Source organism: Euprymna scolopes, chromosome 41, assembly GCF_053919585.1.
Source record: "Euprymna scolopes isolate OS-2025 chromosome 41, ASM5391958v1, whole genome shotgun sequence".
NCBI classification, from domain to species: Eukaryota; Metazoa; Mollusca; class Cephalopoda; order Sepiida; family Sepiolidae; genus Euprymna; species Euprymna scolopes.
This window is the reverse complement of record NC_136522.1, coordinates 4,246,583-4,268,732: the sequence shown is the minus strand read 5'-3', so window position 1 is coordinate 4,268,732 and position 22,150 is coordinate 4,246,583. Positions and strand designations below refer to the sequence as shown.

The 22,150-nt window shown below is 34.5% G+C and overlaps 1 protein-coding gene and 1 pseudogene across 2 annotated transcripts in view; one reads left to right on the top strand and one right to left on the bottom strand.

The window, feature by feature from the left end:
* The window catches only part of LOC145266312 (zinc finger SWIM domain-containing protein 8-like), a 128,780-nt gene that overhangs the window by 6,467 nt on the left and 100,163 nt on the right, over window positions 1-22,150 (top strand). The gene's annotated exons all lie outside the window — the stretch shown is intronic.
* Window positions 17,908-18,041, bottom strand: LOC145266796 (U2 spliceosomal RNA; annotated as a pseudogene).

The following is a 22,150-nucleotide window of genomic DNA, read 5'->3' as shown; positions in this document are numbered from 1 at the left end:
AAATAAGGTGCAAATCAATAAAAACATTGTCTAATATTGTTCCTCTGAGATGAATAAGCATCGAAAACTCATGGGTTAAGGAAACAGATTTATTCAATTGTATTTTTTGTTTTCAAACAATAAAAAATTCGGTGCTAATGCAGAGAATGATCCGCGCTATTTTTTTAAATCTTATTTCCACGTTTTCCATGATTTTTTTTTTTTTAATTCAATTGTAAGGTTAAAGTACAGAATAGGTACAAAACATCCTCCACTCCTCATGTTAAGAATGGCTTTTTAAATAACGTTATTTCAGCACGGATCACTCTCTGCATGAGTACCATAAATTCTATTTTTGAAGATTAACTTTTTCAAATCTTAAAATTTAACCACCTAAATTTTGATAATCACTTTGGCGGCTGATGAGGGTAGGGTATCCCATATGCGTTCACATGGTGTATGATAAAATATATATATATATATATATATATATATATATATATATAATTAGACAATAGGACAATTATGTAATTTCCGTGTTATATTTTTTATCTTATTGCTCTGTTTACCACATTGAGCTCTCATACCCGGATTTCCTCTGGAATTATTCCATTATAACACTATATATATATATATATATATATATATATATATATATATATATACTATTATTTATACTAATATTTTCAAGATCAGAGGTATATACCTTGAAAACATTAGTATAAAGAAAATACACACATATTTGTGTGTTTGTGTAGTTTTCTTCATACTAATGTATTTAAGGTATACACCTCTGATCTAGAAAATTACCATTAGTGTAAAACTTGCGGAGAATGCGCTAGTTTACGGTCGTTGTAAAAAAAATGGAATGGAACTTTAAATTTCGTTCCATTTCAAATTCTGTACATTTTTACATTATGTCCAACTCATCGTTCACATTCGACATGTCAACTTATATAGGTTTTCGGGTATGCTGACGAGGTTGGAGGTGCCTATTCCGAAAGCCGTTCTTAACATGGGTAGGTTGGAGAGTGTCTATTCTGAAAGCCGTTCTTAACATGAGGAGGTTGGGGGTGTCTATTCCGAAAACTGGTCTTAATATGGGAAGGTTGGGGGGGGGGTTATATTCCGAAAACCGTTCTTAACATGGGGAGGTTGGGGTATTTATTCGTTGTAAGCATACCTGAAAACTTCGACATTTCCAATGTGAACGGTGAGTTGGATTTATGTTAAAAAAAAAAAAAAAAATACCAAAAAGGTATACCAAATTGAGTTTCGTTTAAAAATTAAATTATTTCGTTTTTGTAAATATTTCGATTTAAATTTTCGTTCTATTTTTACAACAACCGTAAAACAAAGCACTCTCCGCAAGTTTTACCATATATATTACACACACACACAGTGTTAACATTTTGTACTTTTGTTTTGATGAGCTTTTCAGTCGGTCACTGAATCTTTCATCGGTTTTAGGTGGCCATTGGTATTTATTTTCTGAATAAAATCTATTTTACTAATTGAAAAACCTGTAAATAAATTAACACTAAAAACCTACAACGATATTTGACTACCATTTCTATAAACGCATAAATCTCTCACTTAGTTCGCACAACTAATACATTTAATTTACGCTGAAAACAGCCAAATAAAAACGGTGGGGAAGGTTAATTTATTTTCCTTTTTAAATAAAATATGATTTCTACAAAAAGAAAAAAAAAAATACGCTTCGTATTAAGAAATAATTTTTAAAAGATCGACTTTTGTGAAATGTAGATATTTTTATTTATTTTTTTTTAATTTGCTTCAAAGGCCGCTTATATCATTAACGTATTTAAATTTTCTAAATAATTAAAAATATATTTTTTGGAAATTAATATTTTATTTGATTATCATTAATTTTTAAAAAATTTCTTTGAGTTAAAATTTACCTCCCCCCCGCTTAAAACAAAAAACAACAAAAAAATTCTATTTCGCCCCCTCCATCTTCCAAGCAATACGCTTTGTTATTTTTAGACTAGTACAATGTGATGTTCCTCCCGCACATGATTCTCTTTATCATTGATGAAACCAATGGTTAGCAACTAGGCTCAATTCTACTATAGGCACCATTAGAATACTTCGCCTATTTCGATTGGGGTTTCGGCCTTAAAAAAAATATGAAACTCGTCGCTACGTAACTTACATTTTTTTTTCAACTATTAATCGAATATTTACTGAAATCGGAAACGCGTAAAATGAAACGAATATTATTTAGAAGAACAATAGTTAAATTTAATTACGAAATTAAATGCATCCGAATGCATTTCGGTTTCCTTTTGTTTTTAAACAAGTCGGTTATTTTAATATTTTGTTAATAGTATCGGTGGTTGTGGAGAAGAAATTTTTTTTTTTATTTTGTGACGCTTTTGAGATTTGAAAAAGATTTGGAAGCATTTAAACTGCCGAAGAGAAAGTCATTTAAACTGGCTTTCAAATTCTTAACAAAACAACCGCATGTACTAAAGTGGAAAGAATTGTTTTCTATTCATATGACATTCATCGTTGGCTAGTTTTTCATCTTGAAGTGATATAATCTTAATTTTTCTAACAATTTTTAAATCAAAATTCCGGTAATGTTACCAATAAAATCAAAGTCAGTTTTAATTGACTCAATTAAGCTCCATGATTATCTGTTTTGATAATGGAGCATGTGTATAATATTTTGCAATAATCCAGACATGTGTATAATATTTTGCAATAATCCAGACAACAAAATATAAAATATGGATTCAGGCAAGCCCGTTCAACAGCAGATATCTTAACTGTAGTTTCTGAACGTATATACCGTTCATTGGATAAAACAGGGGAGGGTAGAGCGGTGGCCCTTGATATATCTAAGGCTTTTGACAGGGTATGGCACGATGGTCTTCTAAGGAAAATTAGATCATATGGAATCACTGGAAGAATTCATAACGTAATTAAATCCTTCTTAAGTAATAGAAAAATCAAAGTTGTCCTCGACGGACGTACATCCAAACAACATGACATAAATGCGGGAGTGCCTCAGGGGTCTATCCTTGGACCTCTATTGTTCCTGATATTCATAAACGACCTCCCTGATAATATTGTTTCGGAGATGGGTATATTTGCCGATGACAATACTCTCTATAACAGATATGAGGGGAAAACAAATGAACACATATCCAAGAAAATGGCAGAAACACTAGAGGATGACCTCCAATCCGTAGTGGAATGGGGACAAAAATGGTTGGTCTCATTCAATGCTGCTAAGACTAAGCTTGTTTCCTTCAATAACTACAAGAAACCTTCTCTACCACCAATAGCAATGGCCAAGAACACATTGCCTGAAAGTACTTCTTTTAAACTCCTCGGCCTAACGTTTACAGGGAATATGAACTGGAATAGATACATTGAGAGCATTGCCAAGGCTGCTGCAAGGAAGGTTGGCTCCCTCTACCGTGCTAGAAAACTACTTACGCCTGCCAGTATCCTATACCTCTATAAGGCAACAATTCGCCTATGTATGGAGTACTGTTGTCACATCTGGGCTGGTGCATCTGCTGCTTGTCTCTCGCTCCTGGACAGGGTTCAAAAAAGAGTCGCCAACCTGATAGGTCCTGAACTGTCATCTAGGCTTCAACCTCTGTCCCATCGACGAGATGTTGCATCCCTCTGCCTGTTCTACAAATACTTTAATGGTGAATGCTCTGACGAACTGCAAACACTTGTACCTCCCCGACGTAACTACCCCCGGCAAACCCGACAAGCTACTAAGTCTCATCCCTTTACAGTAGAGATCCCTAGGTGCAAGAAAGCCTTTTACTCCAATAGTTTCTTCCCCAGAACTGCGGGTCTTTGGAACTCCCTTCCGGGATTCTGCTTTCCCAACTGCAATGATATGCAGAAGTTCAAGTGTAATGTTAACAAACATCTTTCTACTCTTCTCCCTTCATAATGACCCCGCAAATTAATTCCCTAATAGTAGCCCCCTACTTCAAAGTGGCACTGTGCCTTGTTTGGGGTGAAAATTGAATAAAAAAAAAAAATTAAAAAAAATAATTTATTGGTGTATTTCTTTATACCGTTACAATTGGTTCGTAATCATTTGCACAAAGTTAATCATTATTTTATTTAAATTTCAAAACGGCTACACATCAAACACCAAAACACATTTGTTTTATATATATATACTCCTATAGATTTTTTGTTGTGTGCATTGATATTCATATTGAAAACCCTTTTTTCTATTTATTTAGGTATTTATTGGCTTCCCCACTAAAGTAAAATGTGACAAAGTCGTTTTAATGGGTGGGGGTTAGCTCCCCTAAAACAAGTGAAAAAAGAGAGCACTCTGGCAGTATCCCCCCAAAATAGTAATTGTCTCAATATAGAGTTTTCCCTCCATTGACGAAGGACCAATTAACTTAAGGGAAAGCACCAGAACAGATACTACACTATGAAGGCCAAGAAAGAAAAAGTCAAGCCTTTTGAACGAATCTCTTAGTAAAAGAGAGTTATCTCCCCCTGCACAGTGAACTATTGTAAAACAGCGCCCCCTGCTTCTTTTATTTCAGCTCATTTGACTTGCTGGTCTAGTGGTCTTCATCAATTTGCTCTCTGTATATATATATATATATATTTGCTAATAATGGTAATTAGTAAAACCTGAAGAGAGTGCTCAATACTATTGCAGAGCAAATATGCGTTTTATTTTTTATTACCGTTTTATCTGTTCAGTTACATATGTTCTGGTTGTCAGACCATATTTACGATCCAGCAGCAAAATCTTTTCTGTAAGGTCTGACGAGGCTGCTGGATCATAAATATGGTCCGACAACCGAAACATATGTAACTGAACAGATAAAACGGTAATAAAAAATAAAACGTGCGTGTAATATATAATTTTATTTTATTTATATATTTAATTGATATATATTATTTTAAATAAAAAGAAAATACTTTATTATATATGGGTTGTGGAATTGCATTCATCTGCAAAAGATCTAGCTAATTTTTTTTTTTTTTTTTTTTTTACATAGGCATCACCACATTATCAAGGCCAAGAGGCCACTCAAGGATAAGGGTTAAAGAGTGTACAGTAGAAATTGGACAATATAGTAATCATTAGTAATGAAAATTTGGTAAATTTGATAACTTATATGGAATGGCTCATCAAGAACTTATTTACGTTAGACTTGAACACAATCATATTGTAGTCAGCTGGAAAGCAGGAAAACGGAAGACAATTCCACAGGCGTGCAGTTCTAAGAAAGAAGCTTTGCATATTCTTTTAAACATTCATTTTAATTAATTCCCTATTAGTCTTTTTGGTTTTCTTATGGAATTACGTGTAATTATATTCATGCAGATATTCTACATGATTTATACTTGTGTAATATTTGTGTAAAAAGGTTATCGTAAATACAAACCTCTTTATGTATGCGTATATATATATTTGTTTAAAAAATTTTGCCTAACTCCTCTATCAGTTTTTGGTCTACAGACATGAAACTTAATATATAGGGTATGCGAAACTTTATATTCGGGTTTCAGCCAGGAAAAATTGGTGTGGAAATTTAAACTATGGAATTTGCCAGGTGATGGGCGAACGACGGCATTACGAATATGCATGCGTAATAACTATTAAATCATGTTTTAATTTTTAGCTTTGCAGCAAACATGTCTTCATTGCTCAGGCATTAACATAAAAAGGAAAAAGTAAATCGTAAACTAAACATTTTGGTTTCAATTCTCGGTGATGGCACACAAATCAATTTTTTTTTTTTTTTTTTAACTTTTTAAATCATTACTATATATTGGGTCCAATATAATATAATAAATACAAAATCTGCATTAATCAAAATATCATATTTAAGCATATTTTACGATCGAGCAATACCAGGTGGCTTATGAAAGCTGAGTGAATTAAAATATCATATTTAAGCATATTTTACGATCGAGCAATACCAGGTGGCTTATGAAAGCTGAGTGAATTAAAATATCATATTTAAGCATATTTTACGATCGAGCAATACCAGGCGGCTTATGAAAGCTGAGTGAAATTATGAATATATTTATACGTATATATGACAAATGTATTTCTCTCTCCTCTGATCTTGATCACGTTGTACAATGGGGAAAGGAGTGGCTGGTTACTTTTAATGCATCTAAAACCAAGCTTCTATCTTTACATCATCAACGTTCTGATCCCCATCTGGCATCAATTAAAATGAATGGCTCTCGTCTTGGGGAGGCCTCAAGTTTTGACAAGCTTCTTGGCTTGACCTTTACTCCTGATCTTAAATGGAATACATACATCAAATCTGTTTCCAAGGCCGCTGGAAAAATGGTCGGATCCTTCTATCGATCCAGTAGATATCTCACTGCTGATGCAATTCTCTATCTATATAAGAGCCAGATACGTCCAAGGATGGAGTACTGTTGCCACATATGGGCAGGAGCTGCTAGAAAAGACTTGTCCTGCCTTGATAGGGTTCAAAATAGACTTCGTGGCCTAGTGGGAGATGTCCTTTTCTCTTCGCTGCAACCTCTGTCTCACAGAAGAGATGTTGCGAGTTTGTCTCTGCTTTATCGTTATTTTCATGGAAAGTGTTCAACTGAGCTCCAATCTATGGTTCCCCCCTCGCCAAACTTTCACAAGAAACACTAGACTAGCTGAAAACATTATCAATAATTTTCCCCACTCTTTATCTGTACCTAAACCTAAACATATATTCCATGATCAAAGCTTCTTTCTTAGAACTGCACGCCTGTGGAATTTTGTTCCGTTTTCCTGCTTTCCAGCTTTCTTTAATATGGTTGTCTTCAAGTCCAACGTGAACAAATTTCTGATGAGCCGTTCCACTTAAGTTAACAAATTTACCGAACTTCCATTACTATCGATTACTACATTGTCCTTTTGACTACTCTACACTCTTTAACCCTTATCCTTGAGTGGCCTATCGGCCTTGATAAGTGGTGAAGTTTATGTAAAAAAAAAAAAAAACTATAAGGACGGTGAGGAACTGCCTTGATGTCCATCTTGATCTTTCTTTCTGACCTTCTCTGAGCATCCTTGGGACAAACTTCATGCAAATCTTCTATATCTTCAGTTCCTTATGAATAATTGTGTGTACAATTCACTGGCATTAAACTGTGCATGTATTGTCTTTATAGACACACGACAGTCTTATCCATGAAATTCTTTATTTGGCCAATCAACTTAAGTGCTTTGACATTCTTACTCCTTGCACATCTCTCATCATCCCTTACAGACTCCTTGCCTTCCTTGAATCTCTTATGCCACTCAATAATTGATGCTCAATTCATGCAAGATATTCCAAAAGCAGTCTGACGCATTCCACATTTCTGTGGCATTTTTTCCAAGTTTAAAACAGAATTTTATCGCATATCATTCTAAAGTGTCCTCACGTCCAGATATCATTTTTTAAGTTCACCAGCTATGATAATCAGGCTTTAGTAGGGTGTATTCCAATTCCTGTTGTAGCTGTTCATTTGAACGTGAAATCATAAAAATTGGTCAGTCATCTCATAGTATGTATAGCAATAACATACTGAATTTTCAAGAGTCTGCAATGCCTGTACAAAAATGTCTGGAAACTTCTTGAAGGCACTTTGTATCTAATTGTTTCATATGTCAGGATACCTCCTATAAAGACTTGGATAAACTTATGCACAAGCTTCGAGTTTATATAGCCATAACATGGGCCTGTGTTAACTAGAGAATTTAATCTAGAATTCGAAGATCAGACAGTTTACAGACGGTTTTGTATTTGCAATAGTTGAGGACAATTGGAGGTTGAATGCAAATTGTGGCTCGGAGCAGACTGAGGTTGATGAATATGGCCTCTATGCAAGAAGACGAAGATGCGAATGTTAGCATTCAGAGGGTTCATGGTGTCACACACAGTATAACTGATATTATCCGAGTTTTTGTTTTATTTTTTTACTAGCGACGGGTACCCGGCGTTGCCCGGGTGTTTGGAGGTGTGTGTGAAAACTCGGGGGGGGGGGGGTTAAAAAAAATAAAATAAAAGTAAGCATGAGGATCGAACCCGAACTGTTGAGGCAAAGTTGTAAATTAAAGTGTGAAAAAAAAAAAAGTGCGACGTTAACCATTGCCCCACCGCGAGATGCTAACGGAAACACGTTTGAATTTATTTAATTAGTTGGATTTAGCAGGTGCCCGTTTTAAATGAGGGTAAGTTTTGACTGTGGGATAGTATTCGTTTACTGCTGAACGCTTTTTTTTTCTTCCCAAGATGTTATAGGAAAAAGACTGAGCCATATGCGGCGAGTGACAAATATTGAATATTTATCTTCCCGAAATCGAGCAAATTAAATAGACAGGCGAGCTTCGTTGTTAAGTGTGAGATATTACGATTTGTATGTGATATAAAAAGTTGTGAACCGAGCGACCGCTTCTCTGAAAGAAGCCTTTTGTAGACACACAGAAAAAGCGAACACACATACAAACATTTTCGCTTTTATATTTTATAGATGGAGAAGATCACAGAAACAACATTATGGTCAGTGTTTGTTGTCGAACGAGCCCATGGTCCTACACGTGTGCTTTCATTTCATCTTAAAACACGATGGTCGTTATTGGTGATGAGATGATTCCAATACAATTATCAATTCCTGATTCCTTAGAAATCTCTAAATATTTGACTATAAAATTATTACTTTTCTCGATTACCGTAAAAAAAAACATGTTAACTGTGCAGATATTTTCTCCCACATGAAAACATTTGCGGAGGTGATCTGAAGATTTTAGTTTTCGTGATAGTTAAAAATGAATATTTAGTGGAAGATTTTGTTTAAAACAAAAATTTAAAAAAAAAATATGGATAATTAAAGGAATTGTTTGTGGCATCAGAAAATAGGCACAATTTTTTTTTTCCGATACCGATTCTGATACCTCAAAAAGTTCTAATTTTTCCAATTCCGATTAGTCGTCCCAACATTAATAGTTACGTACATCTCTTCTATGGTTCCACCTTGATGCAGGATCTACTCTAATTCATTATGCCTCTAATATTATTGACCCGACACCTTCATTGAATCAGAGCACTCAAATTCATTTATTTGATTGGTTGGCTGGTTGTTTTTGTTTTACGGCATATCAACCCTTTTCGGGTTATTTAATGTTGAATCCAAAGATTTTGAAAAAAAAATTTTTTAATAAATATATTTGTTGTTTTCACGTCGGTTTCTATTTAACCCATAGTTGGGACCCTAACAGGTACTACCACTCCGGGTCAGAGTGGACCTGGGAGCAATGGTAATTAAAGGGTGGCTCCACACTCCCCAAAGTCCACAAGCTGGGGCCTCACTACTGGATATAGTTTAAGGTCATATCCAGGACCTCCATTGAGGGACTTTTACTCTCTGCAGGGGGGCAGTCGGCGTATTCTAATGCCCCACCGACAGGACCATCATTTATTTGAGGACTTTAACATCCACCGTGAAGATTGGGTTGGTTTTCTTGAGTTTTGCTATTACTGGATGAATCTCTACCTCTACTATTATATAAAAGGAACTGCATGTATGTGTGTGGGTTCGTTCCCTATGGACTCTCAAACAGCTGGGCTGATTTTATTTTATTTAATTTTATTTTTTTGACATTTTCCTTTTTTTTTTTAAATTTCACACAAAGGTACTTGATGTGTCTGGGAGTGTTCTTACGTAAGTTTTGGGTGCTAGTGCAGAGAGTGATCCGCACTATTTTTTAAAATCGGATTTCCAAGTTTAATTAAAGTTTTATGTGTTTTTTTATTCAATTGTAAGGTTAAAGTACAGAATAGGTACAAAACACCCTCCCCGCCCCATGTTAAGAATGGCTTTTTAAATAACGTTATTTCAGCACGGATCACTCTCTGCACTAGTACCAAGTTTTGTATCGGAATACATTGAATAAGTATCGAAAATTGATAATCGAAAAAAAAAATCAGGTTAAAGAAGGACGTCTAATTTTGGCCAAAGTTAACATTTTTATACAACCTAACATCACAAGTGGATTTGATAAATTTTATCACTGCACAAGCAGAAAGGCCTAACCTATAAAATCAACTGTAGATTCTTTAATAAGATAGGCACGTAAGAGATGAAGGTTTCTGTTTAGAGCACAAATTGAACCATGGTACTTCTGTGTTTTAAACTTTAAGTGAAACCATTATTTACAGATAATCTTATGAAATTAGCAGTAGATTCTCTACAGTGCAATATAGGCTATAATGTATTGTGGACTGCCATTGTAGAGTGGCATGTGAAGCTTCCTCTCGGTACACTGCGAAGGTGGGTCCCTAACTAGAACAGGCAGTCAATCAATTTGATTGAAAAATAGTTGCTTTCACTGATTTCGATGACAATAAAAGTATGGGAGGGTAGAACATGTGTTGGTCCTTATTCAATCCTGGACAACATCTGGTCTCCCTGCCAGTATTTAATATAACCAGATTTTTCCTAACTAAAAGAAAGATCCAGGTTGTTCTAGATGATCGTACATGCAAGCAACATTACAGTAATATAAATAGGAACATTATAGGTTCAAGTATTGACTCTCCCCTTGGGGGGGGGGCAATACTTGAACCTATAATGTTCCTATTCTTCATAAATTACTTCCTTCATGCAATTGTGTTTGAGATGGGCGTATTTGCTGATGACACGACCCTCTCTGTTCAAGGCAGGAGGATAAATCGAATGTCTACGCAAGTAAGGCAATATTTGAATCCTTAGAAAATGACGTTGAGTCTGTATTAAAATCGGGCCAAAAATGGATGGTCAAATTCAAACAAGACAAAGCTCCTTTTCTGTAATAGTCATATGAGACATTTCCGACCATCGAATGTCATGACCTGAAGAATCATTCTTGAGAGTCTGATATTTAAATTTCTCCACCTGATATTTTCAGACAACAAAGAATACATTGAAGATGCTGTCAAGTCTGCCTGAACAAATGTAGGCTAGAAACTTTTTTGACCTGCCAGTATCCTGTACGTTTACAAAGCTACGATTCCTTTGGCAATAGAGTATTGTTGCCACATCTGAACTGGTCCACTAGCTTCTTACTTTAATCTAATACGAGGGTCATTCAATAAGTTTCCAGACCTTTTCTGTATGGGCACTTTTATTGATAGTACACATATGAAACTCTAGTCCCCTTCAAAGTAATCTCCTCCGGCTGCAATATACTTGTTGTTCCCTTCCAACAACTTCTGCAAGGAAGTCCTCTTGTGTGAGCGTGTCAACGACCCTCATCACAGCCTCCTTCATCTCCTCAGTTGTCTCATGATGACACCCTTTAGGTTTTCCTTGAGCTTAGGGAATAACCAAAAGTCACAGGGAGCAAGGTCTGGACTATATGGAGGGTGAGGAAATGTCTTGATGTCCATCTTGGTCAAATAGTTCGTGACGAGGATGGACTTGTGGACTGGTGCATTCACGCAAATCTCCCGCATCTTCATTTCCTCGTGAATAATTGTGTGTACAGTTCTCACACTGAAGGTCATATTGGTATTTTTTTTTTATTTATTTTTTTTTCTCTCTGCCGTCCAAAACAGACTCCTCCATATTGTAATCATTGCATTCCACGAAAGACCCTGTGATATTGCAATCAGTACATTTCATTTCGAAGACCTGCTTCCTCTATTATTCCGCTTGCATAGCCCAGGTTTCATTTGTAAATACAGCAATACAAATTATCAATGCATTGTAAAACGTTCACTTCAGATGTGTTGATATGCTTTTCCTATGTAACAGTAGCGTGTGAGTTGGGTAGCATTATAAGGACCTACGACAGTGAGGGTGAATGCTCCTTAACTTTCATTTTACTTATGACTACCCTTGCCGGGTAGTAAAATACACTTCTTCTTGTATCGTGGCATGTCCATGTCGTAGATGAAATCATGGTTAGTGTTCATAGATTTCAGTCCATTTTTAAAAATTTATTTTTATTTTTTTTATTACATTTTCACCCCAAACAAGGCACATTGCCACTTTGGTGTAGGGGGCTACTATCAGGGGCAACAACTGGGGTACTATGTAGGTATTTGGGCAGCAAGATGTCGGTTCATGTTGCACTGAACTTCTGCACGTCGGTACAGTTGGGGAAGCAGGGACCTGGAATGTAATTCCAAAGTCTAGCTGTTTTGGGGAAGAAACTACTGGAGTAGAAAGATCTTTTACATCTAGGGATCTCTACAGTGTGGGGGTGGGATTTTGCAGCCTGTCGGATCTGTCGAGGGTGTTCACGTCGTCGGGCCACAAGTGCTTGCAGTTCGTTAGAGCATTCACCACTAAAATACTTGTAGAACAGGCAGAGGGATGCAACGTTTCATCGATGAGACAGAGGCTGAAGCTTAGATGCCAGTTCAGGGCCTATCAAATTTGCGACTCTCTTTTGAACCTTGTCTAGGAGCGAGAGACTAGTAGCCGATGCACCAGCCCAAATATGACAGCAATACTCCATACATGGGCGAATGGTTGCCTTATAGAGGTACAGGATACTTTCGGGTGTTAATAGTTTTCTAGCACGGTAGAAAGAGCCCACCTTCCTTGCAGCGGCCCTGGCAATGCCCTCGATATAATTGTTCCAACTGTGAACGTTAGGCCAAGGATTGTTGGTTCGATTCCTCTGAAGACATCACGATTTTTAACTTAGCAGAATATATGGGGTGGGTTGCCATTACCTTCCTCCGTGCAGTGGTATCTGACTTGCCTATTTGCACCTATCCGTTGTCCTTAGATCATCCGCATAGCTGCAATCAAATAATGTTACACTTAATACCATAAGGTATTACTTGACCTTTTGGCCAAGATCAAATCTTCAAAGTGTAGTATCTGTTCCGGCAGATACTGCATGCAAAGACCATATTTGGGGGCGACCCCACATATAAGACCTTGGTCAATGTAGGGGCAACCCTTCATACCAATTGTCACTATCCAGCTCCCTTACTCCCCGGGGAGTTGGTCCCCATTTCCCCTTAACTCCTCACATTAAAAATCGGCCTTGTGCCTAATTTGCTCGGTGGGGGAGCAAATAAATACCATCTGTTCCGGCAGATACTGCAAGCAAAGACTGTATGTGGAGGCGACCCCACATATAAGACCATTGTTCTTGTAGCAATCAGTTATAAATAACAAAATTAGTTTTTATTTGCACTGTTAATAACTAAAAAATGAAGTTATTTTATTTGAAATATTATGAGAAATATGTGTTTGTGAAATAAATTTTTTTTTTATTTTTTAATTATAAAAATATAAAGACTCATTGTGTTATTGCCAGAAGTTAGGAAGTACACTTCTGGCTATAGCTCAATCACTTAATGATGGTGTCTTGATAAAAACACTGGTCCTCATCACCTCACTGGGTTAGCGTCAGGAAGGGCATCTGACATGTAAAGATTTTGCCTCTATTAAGGAAATATCTTCCGAAGAGAATTTGCTTAACTACAAACTATGCAATTATGCAATCTAAATAAAACCGGGCCAGAGATAGATTAGTTTAATTTAAGAAAACCAGAATGACGCATGTCAGCATGTAAAACTGACGTTAAACTGAAGATCATTGTAAAAGAATGTCTTGAATTGGAAGCCATGTTTAATTTCAGAAGGGTTTCCGATGTATTCTATACAAGTCCTGGAGATGAAGAATTCTCCGTGGGCAGCTGTTTCTGTACAGGTTCTGGACTAACTTTATAATTTGTGCAGGCAAAGAGCAAAAGATCCTTCTCGTGTTGACACAAAAAAATTATGTGCGGAAATGAGGAAATATTAGGAGGAGAAAGAATAGCCAATGAGAAGGTGTCGTGTAAGCCTTACATACATAAATGCACATATACACGTGATATATATAAAATAAAAATCAAACAATAAAGACTAAGAAATGCACATTTCATATACATATATATCAAGGCACGTTTGATTAAATATGACCGTTTTCTTCCTCCTTTATTTTTATGTTGAGTTTTTCGATTTGCCGGCTTGTTCTGCTGGCTTGCATCCCAGTTGAATACAACATAGTCTTCAAGTCCAATGTAAACAAGTTCTTGTTGAACCGTCTTCTTAAATAATCAAATTCTACCCAATTTACATCATTAACGATTACTACATTACCACCTTACATTCATCTCCCCCCCATCCTCGAGTGGCTTTCGGGCCTTGATAAATGATGACTTCCTTATTAAAATAAAAAGTTGAACCATAAAAACTTTTCCAAAATCATTGTATCCGGCATGTAATGATGACCCGTAAAGGGTTGATATTCCGCAAAACAAAACCACCAAATCAATGGTATCACTAACGACTTTTCGACAACCTCAATAGCTTCGTCATTCAGATATGCTTCCTTCGCATCCACTTATAAAACAAATTTATCTACGGATGACTCGTATACAAAACTTGTAACGTGGTACACACACTTTTTTTTTTTTTTTTTTTTGCAAGAATCATTTTATATATAAAAATTTCCCCCACTCTTTATCTGTGCCTAAATCAAAACATGGATTCCATGAACAAAGCTTCTTTCTTGGAACTGCACGCCTGTGGAACTCTGTTCCGTCTGCCTGCTTCCCACCTGACTACAACTTGGATGTCTTTAAGTCCAATGTTAACAAATTCCTAATGAACCGCCCCCTTAAGTAAACACTTTCAAATCTCCCTACTAACGTACTGTACTTGCAATAACCCTTATCCGTGAGTGGCTTCCGGGCCTTGATAAGTGGTTACCACCATGTAAAAAAAAAATAAAAATAAAAAAAAATAAAGTTTATGCAAGGAAGTTTCCAGTATTTTCAGTTTTGCATTAATCAAATTGTGAACAGACAGGAATACAAATTTATATATATATATATATATATAGATAAAATGGTTATATTGTATCGATTACTGTAAAAACATCTTAAATATGATTAAAGGTGATTTTATAGATTTTACTTTTACTGGAAGTTTGAATCAATAGATATTTACTATTTTATCATTACTATCAGAAATGGAATATTTTTTTTAAAACTAAATTAAAAAAAAAAAAAAAAAAAAAAAAAGAAGAAAATTAAAGAAATAGTTTTTTGCATGAACACGAATTTTATCAATTCCGATACCCCCAAAAGTTTTGTTTTTTCCGATTCCGATTAATCGTCCCAACACTAATCCATATATATATTGCACAGATATACTTTAATCTTTTGCTGATGAAAATCTGGGCACTTAACTTTTTCGCTTACCTCTCCTCATCCATACTCCTCGGGTGGCTGACACAGCAAAGAGAAATATTAAAATCCATGATGAATCTAATTTCACAGATTCTTGCGATAATTATTTACCTAAGTTATGCATTAGTAATTCGAATAGGTACTGATCTTGTCACTTTGTGACATTTTTTTTTTTTTTTTTAATTGCCATAGTATGCTTTAAACATTATAGGAACAAATAATATACAATTTAATGTCCTAGTGCTACCAAATAAGGCCGTCTGAAGATACTGGTTTTCTGACCTAAAATGCACCAAATATCGATGTTTGTTTTTCCTTTCTCTTTGTAAAACTCCATGTTCTGTAAAGTCAGAAACATAAACATTAATTTTTCTCTACAAAACAATCAAACCAAACACCATGAGTAAATATTTGAAGATATGAAGAACTCCCCCCCCCCATTATTGAAATAATTGAATTATTTTTTTTTTTCCCCAAAAAATTATTGAATTTGGCATTAACCTGTAAAGGGTTGATATGCCATAAAAGAAAACAACCAAATCAAACAATTTCAGACAGGGTGACACTCCAAAAATCCCACCTATATAATCGTAAATAAAATCCACTATTCTTTCTGCAGTTCGAACCATATATAATTTAATATCCTGGATCTACCAGATCTGGCCAGTCTGAAGATACTGGTTTTCTGACCAAAAACGGCAAACTAAATATTAATGTTATTGTTTTGTTTCCTTTTATTTTGCAAAACACAATCATGTTCTGCAAAGTCAGAAACAACAACAACAACAATTTTCCTATACAAAAAGACCCCTGGCAAACCAAACACCATGAATAAATATTTGAAGATATAAAGAACTTGAGAAAAAAGAAAAGAACAATAAATGCTAAAAGAAGATACAAAACGATATATAAGAAAATGAAATAAATTTTTTTTATTATATATATATACTAGCAGAAGTACCCGTCGTTGACTGGGTTCAAAAACAACCTGCAGAAAATTGACTGTGATTGATGAAAGTATGATAGGTTATGAAAAGGAGGAAGAAATAGCAACAATCAATCCATCAAAAGGAAATAAAGTCCGTTTGACATGATTGAAATCCGAAAATTGGAAGAGAAACTGTAAATACCTTATGTTTCCATTACGGCGTTTCTTCTGATTAGTTATGGGCATAATAGATTTACTAATTGATATAATAATTAAGTGATTGATTTTTCGCTATGAAAAACATACTGTCAAGATTTGTAAATGTCAGCTGAATTAAAGGAATAAATTATAAGATGGTCAACATCATGAACTTTGGAATATAGTCTTTTGTCATTTATTCGCTATATATATATATATATATATATATATATATATGTATACTAGCAGAAGTACTCGTCGTTGACTGGGTTCAAAAACAGCCCACAGAAAATGGACTGTGATTGATGAAAGTATGATAGGTTATGAAAAGGAGGGGGTTGTAAAGAGATAGGTTTTGATACTCAAAAATTTTACCCTAAGCAAAATATGATGAAAGTAAAGATACTTTTTGCAAAAATATATATATTTTTTTATATCAACTTTGTTTCCATTCGTAGCCAAGAGTGACCAACAAAAAGATGTTTCCTTACAAAGAGAAAATGTTATATATATAATAATATAAATATACAAGAAATAAATGTTACCATCTATATATATAAAAGGCAAAAATCGGTGTGTATGTATGTATGTATGTATGTTTGTTTGTAACGCTAAAACTTTTGAAAGACGGAACCAGAGTTGACAAATTTGGTATCATATTGCACCTTGATCACCCGGATGACAAATATCGAAATTTCACGTCAAACGGACCAGTAGAAAGGGGTCAACTGATCGTTTTTCTCCTAGGGGGGCCCCCCAAAAAACCTGTCATTTTAACGTTATTCAATACGTGTCACGTGACGTGACGTCAGCTCAAACTTTTGACAGACACAACCAAAGTTGACAAATTATGTATCATATTGAACCTTGATCACCCGCATGACAAATATCGAAATTCCACACCAAACGGACCATTAAAAGGGGGTGAACTGATCATTTCTCTCCTAGAGGGGCCCCCCAAAAAACCTGTCATTTTAATGTTAATATTACATAATCCAAAAACGCTTAGTCATGTCACGTGACGTGACGTCAACATCCAGTAATGGCGAACAAATGTAAACAAACACTTTGTTTTACCGATACTTTTGTAATTTCTCTTCTGCTTTGTTCTAGAGATTATTAAACTCCATGACAATGTCTCCAACGTATTTAACTGGTTAAAAATAGTATTTATACAAGAGTTTTAACGAAAAATATCAGGAAAAAATGTACAGGAATAAAAAAAAATTCAGCTTTCAAAATATTCGTCGATAAAAAAACCGATCTTTATATTTACGCTAGCCATTTTGTATATTACCACGTGACCTGCTATCTCTTAAACTGGAGGGGGGGGATCCACTTGAATCCAACAAAACCAGTAATTTTTTTTTTCTATTATATATACAGCATTTTCTATAAAATTAAGTGTAGACTTTATAATTAAAACAAAAAATGTTATTCATACTAAAAAAAAAAAACGCTTAGTCATGTCACGTGACGTGACGTCAACATCCACTAATGGCGAACAATTGTACCTATTTACTATGCCTCCCCACGGGACAGAGTTAGACACCAGGGTCGTTTTTTAACGTGGAGAAAAGGTACAAAAATAAAAATTGTCTCAGTCGTGGAGGATTTCTCCTCCACCGAAAGAGAACAAGAAATAGAAGTGCAGCATCTGAAGAACAGATACTACACTTTGATCTTGACCAAAAGGCCAAGAATGCGAACAATTGTAAATAACAACTTTTTTCACAAAACCAACACCGTCTTTCTTTTTTTTCTCTCTCTTTCTCTCTCTCACCCACTTACTCTTCCCTCTCTCTCACCCTCTTTCTCTTGACGTCACACCACTGTTAAACTGTGTGGGGGGGAACACATTCCCAGGCATTATCTCCTATAGATGCACATTTTATTAGAAATTCAGCTTTCAAAATATTAGACGATAATAAAAATATAAAACCAACACCCTCTTTCTCTTTTCTCTCTCTCTCACCAACTTACTCTTCTCTCTCTCTCACCCTCTTTCTCTTGACCTCCTACTACTGTTAAACTGTGTGTGTGGGGGGGGGGGAAGAGGCAGCTTGAAAACCAACAAAAACAGTGCACAGTTTCCAAAGCATTTGGGGTGGGAAGGGGGGGAAGAAGCCGAGCGCACAGTTTCGTGTGAGAGAGAGAGAACAATTCTCAACCTATATACTCAACAAATTTTTTATCTACAGATTTGAAAGTTTGTATATAGGGTATTCAGACATATGGAAATATATCTAGCATAATCTATCTATTATATCTATAAAAGTGAAAATGTGTGTGTGTGTGAGGTAGCCAGAGAGAGAGAGAGAGAGAGAGAGAGAGAGAGAGAGAGAGAGAGACAACAATTCTCAACCTATATATTCAATACATTTTTTATCTACAGATTTGAAAATTTGTATATAGGGTATTCAGACATATGGAAATATATCTAGCATAATCTATCTATTATATCTATAAAAGTGAAAATGTGTGTGTGTGTGTGTGCGTAAGAGAGAGAGAGAACAATTCTCAACCTATATACTCAACGTATTTTTATCTACGGATTTTAAACTTTGTATATAGGGTATTCAGACATATAGAAATATATCTAGCATAATCTATACATTATATCTATAAAAGTGAGAATGTGAGTGTGTGAGAGAGAGAGAACAATTCTCAACCTATATATTCAACAAATTTTTTACCTACAGATTTGAAAATTTGTATATTGGGTATTCAGACATATGGAAATATATCTAGCATAATCGATCTATTATATCTATAAAAGTCAGAATGTTTGCGTGTGGTTGTGTGTGTAAGGTTGCGAGAGAGAGAGAGAGAGAGAACAATTCTCAACCTATCTATTCAATAAATTTGTTATCTACAGATTTGACCATTTGTATATAGGGTATTCAGACATATGGAAATATATCCAGCATAATCTATCTATTATATCCATAAAAGTGAGAATGTGTGCGTGAGAGAGAGAGAGAGAGAGAGAGAGAGAGAGAGTAAGTACAATTCTCACCCTATATATTCAACATATTTTTTATCTACCGATTAGAAAATTTGTATATAGGGTATTCAGACATATGGAAATATATCTAGCATAATCTATCTATTATATCTAGAAAAGTGAGAATGTGTGTGAAAGAGAGAGAGAGAAGAGAGAGAGAGAGAACAATTCTCAACCTATATATTCAACTAATTTTTATGTACAGATCTGAAAATTTGTATACAGGGTATTCAGACATATGGAAATATATCTAGCATAATCTATTATATCTATAAAAGGTAGAATGTGTGTGTGTGTGTGTGAGTGAGTGAGTGAGTGAGTGAGTGAGAGAGAGAGAGAACAATTCTCAACCTATATACTCAACAAATTTTGTATCTACAGATTTGATAATTTGTATATAGGGTATTCAGACATAAGGAAATATATCTAGCATAATCTATCTATTATATCTATAAAAGTGAGAATGTGTGTGAAAGAGAGAGAGAGAGAACAATTCTCAACCTATATATTCAACAAATTCTATCTTTACAGATTTGAAAATTTGTATATAGGGTATTCAGACATTTGGAAATATATCTAGCATAATCTATTATATCTATAAAAGTGAGAATGTGTGTGTGAGAGAGAGAGAAAGAACAATTCTCAACCTATATACTCAACAAATTTTTTATCTACAGATTTAAAAATTTGTATATAGGGTATTCAGACATATAGAAATATATCTAGCATAACCTATCTATTATATCTATAAAATGACCATGTGTGTGTGTGTGAGAGAGAGAGAGAGAGTCAGAGAGAGAGAGAGAACAATTTTCAGCTTGTGTGTGTGTGAGAAAGAGAGAGAGAGAAAGAGAGGAAGGAAAATTCTCACCCTATATATTCAACAAATTTTTTATCTACATATTAGAAAATTTGGATATAGGGTATTCAGACGTATGGAAATATATCTAGCATAATCTATCTATTATATCTATAAAAGTGAGAATGTGTGTGTGAGAGAGAGAGAAAGAGAGAGAGAGAGAACAATTCTCAACCTATATATTCAACTAATTTTTTATCTACAGATTTGAAAATGTGTATATTGGGTATTCAGACATATGTAAATATATCTGGCATAATCTATGTATTATATCTATAAAAGTGTGAATGTGAGTGATGGAAAGAGCAAAAAATTCTCAACCTATATAACCTATAAAAGTGAGAATATGTGTGAGAGAGAGAGAGAGAGAGAGAACAATTCTCAACCTATATATTCCACACATTTTTGGGCACAGATTTGGAAATTTGTATATAGGGTAGGCAGACATATAGAAATATATCTAGCATAATCTATCTATTATATCTATAAAAGTGAGAACTTGTGTGTGTGTGTGTGTGTGAGAGAGAGAGAGAACAATTCTTAACCTACATACTCAACAAATTTTTTACCTACAGTTTAGAAAATTTGTATATAGGGTATTCAGACATATGGAAATATATCTAGCATAATCTATCTATTATAACTACAAAAGTTAGAATGTGTGTGTGAGAGAGAGAGAGAGAACAATTCTAAACCTATATATTCAACAAATTTTTTATCTACAGATTTGAAACTTTGTATATAGGGTATTCAGACATATGGAAATATATCTAGCATAATCTATCTATTTTATCTATAAAAGTGAGAATGCGTGTGTGTGAGATAGCGAGAGAGAGAGAGAGAAAAAGAGAGAGATAAAAATTCTCAACCTATACATTCAACAAATTTTTTATCCACAGATTTGAACATTTGTATATAGGGTGTTCAGACATATAGAAATATATCTAGCATAATCTATCTATTATATGTATAAAAGTGAGAATGTGTGTGTGTGTGAGAGAGAGGACAATTGTCAACCTATGTATACAACAAATTTTTTATCTACAGATTTCAAAATTTGTATATTGGGCATTCAGACATATTTCAATATATCTGGCATAATCTGTCTATTATATCTATAAAAGTGAGAATGTGTGTGATAGAGAGAGAGAGAACAATTCTCAACCTATATACTCAACAAATTTTTTATCTACAGATTTGAAAATTTGTATATAGGGTATTCAGACATATGGAAATATATCTAGCATAATCTATTATATCTATAAAAGTGAGAATGTGTGTGTGTGTGAGAGAGAGAGAGAGAGAGAGAACAATTCTCAACCCATATACTCAACAAATTCTTTATCTACAGATTTTAAAATTTGTATATAGAGTATTCATACAAATAGAAATATATCTAGGATAATCTTTCTATTATATCTATAAAAGTGAGAATGTGTGTGTGTGTGAGCGAGAGAGAGAGAGAGAGAGAGAGAGAACAGTTCTCAACCTATACATTCAACAAATTTTTATATATAGGGTATTCAGAAATATCGAAATATATCTAGCATAATCTATTATATCTTTAAAAGTTAGAATGTGTGTGTGTGAGAGATAGAGAGAACAATTCTCAACCTATGCACTCTACAAATTTTTTATCTACAAATTAGAAAATTTGTATATAGGGTATTCACACATATGGAAATATATCTAGCATAATCTATCTATTATATCTATAAAAGTTAGAATGTGTGTGTGAGGTAGCCAGAGAGAGAGAGAGAGAGAGAGAGTAAGAACAATTTTCAACCTATATATTCAACAAATATTTGATCTACAGATTAGAAAATTTGTATATAGGGTATTCAGACATATGGAAATATATCTAGCATAATCTATCTATTATATCTCTAAAATTGAGAATGTGTGTGTGAGAGAGAGAGAGAGAGAACAATTTTCAACCTATATACTCAACA